General features: G+C 35.9%; 1 non-coding gene across 1 annotated transcript; it reads right to left on the bottom strand.

Moving 5' to 3' along the window:
• Positions 1-627: 627 nt before the first annotated feature.
• On the bottom strand, positions 628-734 carry LOC128292000 (small nucleolar RNA R71). Its single transcript, XR_008281984.1, has one exon. It is a non-coding gene; the product is annotated as a small nucleolar RNA R71 (small nucleolar RNA).
• Positions 735-7,605: the final 6,871 nt, after the last annotated feature.

Genomic DNA, 7,605 nt, shown 5'->3' with positions numbered 1-7,605 from the left:
AATTTGGTAAATTTTGGTTTGGTTATTTTACTTAGTAGTTTATTTAACTTAGTGTATTTACTTTTTACAAGTTTGCCATGAATGCATGAGAAGAGTCATTCCTGCTAACACAGAATACCTTTCTGATCTAGAGATTGATAGAACCTTACGGAGAAAGAAAAAAGAATTGAGAAAAATGGCTGGAAACAGGAATGATCTTAATCGTAATCGAAATGATCGCAATGAAAACCCTCCCATTAGATGTGTGGTGGATGATCGAGGTAGGCCAATTAGAGAGCATGTCATCCCAATGCTGGATGATCTGAATCCAAGGATAGTTAGGCCACAAATACAAGCTCAGCAATTTGAGTTCAAACCGGTAATGTTCTAGATTTACAAACCATAAGACAGTTCAGTGGGTTGCCCACTGAAGATCTAAGATTGCACTTAAAACTTTTCCTAGAATTTTGTGACTCATTCAGGCAATAGGCTATTCCTAAAGATGCCCTGTGACTCAAAATATTTCTATATTCTTTAAGAGATCGTGCGAGAGCATGGGTAAGTGCTTTGTCGTTAGGAACAGTCGCATCATAAAATGATCTTTGCTAGAGATTCTTGCTACGGTATAACCCGCCTACTATGAATTCCAAGCTTAGAAATGACATCATGTCTTTTCGGTAATTAGAGGATGAAACATTATATGATGCTTGGGAACGACTTAAAGACTTAATTCAAAAGTGTCTGATGCATGGATTCCAACATTGGATTCAAATGGAGATGTTTTATAATGGGTGGAATGCACACACAAGGATATTAGTTGTTGCATCTGCCAATGGTATGTTGTCGGACAAAACTTATAATGAAGCATATGAGATCTTGGAAAAGATTACCAACAATGATTATCAATATTCAACAACGATAGTTGAGCTTGTAAGAGAGCTGTTGGTACCATAAATCTTAATGCAATCACTTTGTTAACAGTCTAAGCATCTTCTCTAGCTAATCTGATTAAGACAATGAAGAGGCCAACTATAGTTCAGGAGATAAAATCAGTCAAGCTAGCATGTGTTTATTGTAGTGAAAATCATGTGTTTGACGAATGCCCAACAACCTCAGCCTTTGTGTGCTACATATAACCCAGGGTGGAAGCAACATCCAAACTTTAGTTGAAATAATCAAGGTGCAAGGAATTCAAACAATACTGCAAGAAAAAGTTCCATTGGTGCACCGTCTGGTTATAGTCAACTTATGCCAATACAAAATGTCCAACACGGTCAGTCATCATCATCATTACCATCTATTGGAGACTTGTTAAAAGAATTTATGGCCAAGAATGATGTTGTAATTTAGAGTCATGTTGCATCCCTGCAAGCTCTTGAGAATCAAGTGTGGTAAATAGCGAACACTCTAAATTCATGGCCACAATGAGCATTACAAAGCAATCACCCTTAGAAGCGGGACTAAGTTGAGTGATGTTGTTCATGATGCCACGGCATGAGAGGATAGTGTAAGTAACAATTAGGTAAAGGTCTCAGAACCATCTAAAAAGTAAAAAACACCTGAAACGAGTAAGCAGCAAAATACTGTGGCAGACCCAGATCATGTTGCCAGCAAAAATGCCACAACAAAACAGTATCAACAACTAGAAGGATGACCACCTTTACCCTTTCCAGTGATTTCATAACTCTAAGAAGGATATTCAGTTTAAAATTTTTAGATGTTTTAAAGCAACTCCATATCAACATACCGCTAGTACAAGTTTTGGAGCAAATGCCGAACTATGTAAAATTCATGAAAGACATATTGTTGAAAAAACGCAGTGTAACACCCCAAAAATTTGAATGTTTACTTGTGGGATTCTATATTAATTAAATCTATGTATCTTTGGCTATGTGCTTTGCTTATTTGTTTGAAGTCAAAAGTTCGAGTCGCGTCTTAAGAAAAGTTTTTATTTTATTTTATTCTAAATAAACGTCTATCCTTAACCTGTTGGCTTATGCTCAATTTTGTGTAAATCTGTGTCAATAATGAGCCTGCTGATTCAATGGTTAAGTGTCTGTTCCCTTACTGGTCATGTGTTTGAGGTCACGATACACGCATTACAAAAATATTTTTGTTACTTGTCTAAATTTTTAATCTGTAGTTTTTAAAATACGAATTAAACGTCTTTTTTCCTATCTCTTTTCATTTTTCTTTATTTTTGTTCTTCTTTTCTTTTTCCTTTTTATTCTTCTTCTCTTCCTTTCTTTTCTTTTCGTTGTGGGCTTAGATTCGTACTTCTTAGTTGCTACTATACCCGGATAAGTTCGTTTCCATTAATTTTGTAAGTTCGGTTGTTCAATTTCTGAGATCGTTGTCGATTATTGGCATTGTGGCAAATTTTACTTCTTACTTAAACTGTTCGGATCCTTTGTTTATAAGTTTGATTCTTGTTCTTTAGGAGAAGATCTCAAAGATAACGATCCCTCTAACGTCTTAGGTTCGTGATTGCAGTGGTGATGAGGTAATTACCATGCGATTTTGGATACTATTATCTCAAAACAGTTTCGACAGGGTTCATTGTGTGATAATCTTCGTGTTGTTTCGAATTGTTTCTTAATTGGTTGTGGATTGTTCATTTTACTGTGTAAGCCACACAGCTGTGTGGTAGGCCATATAACTCACTGTCTACCAAATAAGAGTCACATGGGCGTGTGTCTAGACCGTGTGTGGCCATGGTAGTGCAGGGTTGACATGGGCCAAGGACACGGGTGTGTGTCCAGGCCATGTAACTCGTTGATTATAAAATAAGGATCACATAGGTGGAGGACATGACCGTGTGTTAGGCTGTGTAAGATACACGGGCAAGTACACGAGCATGTGCCAGGCCGTGTGGGGTCGTACGGGCCAGCTACCCAGGTTGTGTGAGGCTACAATGGCGTGTAGGCCAGTTTATGAAATTTTTCCATATTTTGAGCAAAGTTGGAATTATATACAAGCCTTCTGTGAGGCCGTCTGAATTGAATTTAACTACATAAACTGATATTATCTGATCTAGAATTTGAATACTGATTATCAATGTGTGCATTGTGTTTGACTAAAATTACTGAAATTGATCTATTGTATAAGAGTATGAGTATATCTGAATATTTGCATAGAACTCTATATTAATTGTTATTTGAAGTATGTGTATGCATTCGATGGGAATTGAATCAGAAAAAAGTATTCTATTCTGAACTAGTGGTTAAATCCCTAGTATTTATATACTAATCTGGAAACTAGTCTACAATCTATGAAACGTGTCAGACAGACACTGAGTGGTGTGTAGGCCTAGATGGGTAATGAATACCCTATTTGGTGTGTTGGGTTGGTCAGAGATGGTGCGTAGCGGTTGGTATTCAATAATTGTATCTTTTATGCTTTTTTTTTTTGTATCTAATTATAGCTTGAACTATTATCCGTTTGTATGACTCTAATCTGTAACTGAATGAACTGTTTCTTGATTCTAAATCAACTTCCTAGATATCTCGGTTTTACCGATAATCTATTAAATATCTAAATAGTTAGGTCCTTTTGGTTAATTTAACTCAGTTATTGTTGAATGGATTTCAGGTAAATCACAGACATGATTGGGTCGATGGAAGGTGTATCACCCCAAACCAAGCCCGGACGTTACGGCCGAATCTGGCATGTCACATTGAAGTGTTTTAGCGAAAACCTTGTTTCATTGAAAACCCTTCCTTAAAAAGTTACATCTCAACTACTTAGTAAAATCTATTTTCTATTGTGAAGCTTTGTTTAAAACATTTGATTAAAGAAAACTTATCCTTTAAAAATTTAGTTGCGGAAACGTAATATTAAAACAAAACTATGGTTTAGAAAATCTATGTTCCACTTCTTATAATTACAACGCACGAAATTAAAAATCCAAACAATAACAAAATGGGAGGCCTTGTTACAATCCCGACTAAATAAAAGACTACTTAATAAACCAATAACCTATATGCTTTTTAAATAAGTCCAAGTTGTCTCGCTAGCTGGCCACCCAGAGTCCATCCAGACATCGAACCTCCTATTGAGCATCACCTGAGAAAAATAAAAGAGGGGGTGAGTTTTTGAAAACTCAGTGTGTACAATCTTCGACGAGTAACAAGCATTCATCAATCACAATACAACATGCAATGCAATGCAGTGCAACCCACCCTAATAATCCAACCGATACACATCAGCTCTGTCCCCCGTTACACATCATGTGGCGATATAATTATCGACCCACCCAATCGATACACATCAATGGTAGCCCGGCTGCGGAACTACCTTTATTACAGCAAGCTGCCAGTCACATATTAGGCTTAAAAGCCGTCGATGGATCCACGGTTGTCAAGCAACCATGCAACCCTCATATACTTCCTCCGTTCCATAATTCCCAACCCCTATGCAACTTAAACAAAATATCGTATGTATGCATCAGTTATACATGTAACATCCATAAATCTTACATTCAACACTTAGGGGTATTTTGGTCATTTTCACCCTTAGGGGTATTTCGATAATTTTCCTTTATTACGGGTCTTTACTTACCTTGGCCTGTTAAAAAATCCCATAAGCTAAGATGAACGAATACTATGCACCAGGTAGGATTCCAGAGAAGAGGAGGTGAGTCATTAAGACCGCTTAAGTACCAAGCTCTCCCTAGATCCAATCCTAGACATGCATATACCCGTTGCCACACCTTAACCCTATGACTTGTCCACGGTCTTTAAATAATTAACTAAATTTTATGTCTGTTTAAGCAGTTGTCATATACTAGGCCCAAAAACCCCTTACAAGCCCAGACAAATCCACATACCTGTATATGGCCCACTAGGCCCAATCTCTTTCATATGGCCCATTAGGCCCAATCACATTTATGAGGCCCAATCACATTTATGTGGCACATTTGGCCCAAATCACATTCATTGTAACGCCCCGTACCCGAGACCGTCACCAGAGTCGAACACGAGGTGTTAACAGACTTAATTCATTACTTAAACAGCTCAAACAATTTATTTTTAAAATTTTCAGTCAAGCTAGCAATCTGCGTCACAGTCACTTAAAAATTCATATCTCGAGTTCCAAAACTCGAAATCTAATTCTGTAAATTTTTCATAAAACTAGACTCATATATATATTTACTAATTTTTTCCTAGAATTTTTGGTCTATAAAATTAGTACAGTTTATTAGTTAAATTCTCCCCTGTTTCAGGGTTCGACTGCTCTGACCTCTGTGTATTACGAATCAGATATCTCCTTGTACAGAGTTTCAATGACTATGCTGTTTGTTTCTAATAAAACTAGACTCAATAAGGAATCTGTACATATAAATCATGACTTATAATTATCTTTTAAAAAGTTATGGTGAATTTCCAAAGTCAGAACAGGGGATCCAAAAATCGCTCTGGACCTGTTTCACAAAAATTTAAACATCTCATAAAATATAACTCATATACCTGTTTTGTTCCATCCATATGAAAATAGACTCATAATTATTCAATTCCATATTTTATTCATCATCTAATTGTATCTCTACTATTTTTAATGATTTTTCAAACTCACATCACTGTTGCTGTCTGAATCTATTTTATGGTAAATTTTACCTATTTCATGGTTTCCATGGATTAGCTAGCAATTTAGCATACATAACACCAAATATGATCATGATTAGCCATTCCAATGGCTAATCATTACCAAGCATTTCCATACCACTCAATAACCATATCATAAGACCATATATACAAAATGATTATAATGCTATACATGCCATACTCAAAATATACAAGCCATTATGCCAAGATGGTATACGGATAGTTTGAGTGTGCCTCCGACCGTTCCCGATTTCCGAGCTGGCTTGTCAACACTACAAGGAATGAAAAGCAGGGAGTAAGCATAAATGCTTAGTAAGATCACATGCAAATAGCAAGTAACACAACTATATACGCAAACATAAAACATCATTTGCATAATCATCACCGAGACATTCATATCACATTTTCATTTATCATCTTACCATATTGTTGTTATATCGAGTTTTCAACACGAGGGTTCAGTACATACCTATTCAAAGTATTCATTTCACAACACTTACCAATACATCCCTTTCATCTCGAGTATTCCTCCATTTGAGTAGAATTTTACCCGTTGAACACATCGGAATATAATTCGGATACATGGAAAGTTTGCACATAAGTGCCACATATGTAGCCAAGCTACCATGTAACCCGCCCATAAGTGAACTCGGACTCAACTCAACGAGCTCGGGCGTTCGCATCCATAAGTGAACTCGGACTCAACTCAACGAGCTCGAACGCCTAGTTACATCTCTCGAACTCAGACTCAACACAACGAGTTCGGACATTCGCATCCATAAGTGAACTCGGACTCAACTCAACGAGTTCGGATGCCCAAATATCCTAGTGACATGTCACTTGTATCCTAATCCATTCCTAAGGTTCAACGGACCTTTTTCCCAATCATGTGTCTCAACCATCTTCTACGGAATGCTGAATATCGATACTCGGTAGTATTTCACATTTTCCAAGTATATCACATAATTTGACATATTAACAAACAATTATCACAGTATAATGTTTCATAATAATTATCATATCATTTAAATAACATTAAAACATTTAAAATAATAACTATGTTACCAACATTTACATATGAACTTACATCGTATGCGAAAATGACTACTTTTACCATTTCGTCCACAACTTGGTATTTTCCCCATTTTAGCCCGAATTTTAGTTTTCCTTGCTCTATCATTTAAAATATAGTCTAATTAGGACTCACATTATTCAAATTGACCCAAAATCATATTTTGGCAAAATTACAGTTTTGCTCCTAAACTTTCGCATATTTACACTTTTTCCCCAAAGCTCGTAAATTAAACTTCAGCCTATTTTCTTATGTTTTATGACATGCTGATCATTTTTCCCTTCTATGGTAACATCAAATTCTCACTCTAACATGTACTTATGACTATTAGGTATTTTTACCGATTAAACCCTTTTTGCTTGTTTTCACTTAAAACCGAGTAGTACAAGTTGTCTAACATAATTTAAAACCTCATATTCTATCATAAAACACCAAAATACACAAATTTCACCTATGGGTATTTTTCCAGATATGAACCCTAGGTTGAATTATTGCTAGCATAAGCTTAATCGAGCTACTAGAACTCCAAAAACGTAAAAATCATTAAAAACGAGGCTAGAACGGACTTACAATCGAGCTTGGAAGCTTGAAAAACCTTAGCCATGGTTTCTCCTTGCTATATTCGGCCATGGGGTTGAAGATGAACAAAATTGGCTTTTAATTTTGTATTTTAATTCATTTTACCCCTAAATGACCAAAATGCCCTTACTACTAAACTTTCTAAAAATTCCATCCATGTCCAATTTTTGTCCATAGACTTAGAAATTGGTAAAATTGCTATTTAAGACCTCCTAATTAATATTTCAAAACAATTTCATACTAGAAACTTCTAGAATGCAAGTTTTACAAATTATTCGATTTAGTCCCTAATTTCAATTTAAGCACTTTATGCATAAAATTTCTTCACGAAATTTTCACACAATCATGCAATCATATCATAGGCCTCAAAAT

The sequence above is a fragment of the Gossypium arboreum genome, chromosome 4 (assembly GCF_025698485.1).
Source record: "Gossypium arboreum isolate Shixiya-1 chromosome 4, ASM2569848v2, whole genome shotgun sequence".
Classification (NCBI taxonomy): Eukaryota; Viridiplantae; Streptophyta; class Magnoliopsida; order Malvales; family Malvaceae; genus Gossypium; species Gossypium arboreum.
Note: the sequence above shows the minus strand (reverse complement) of the source record. Positions and strands in the feature narration are given on the sequence as shown.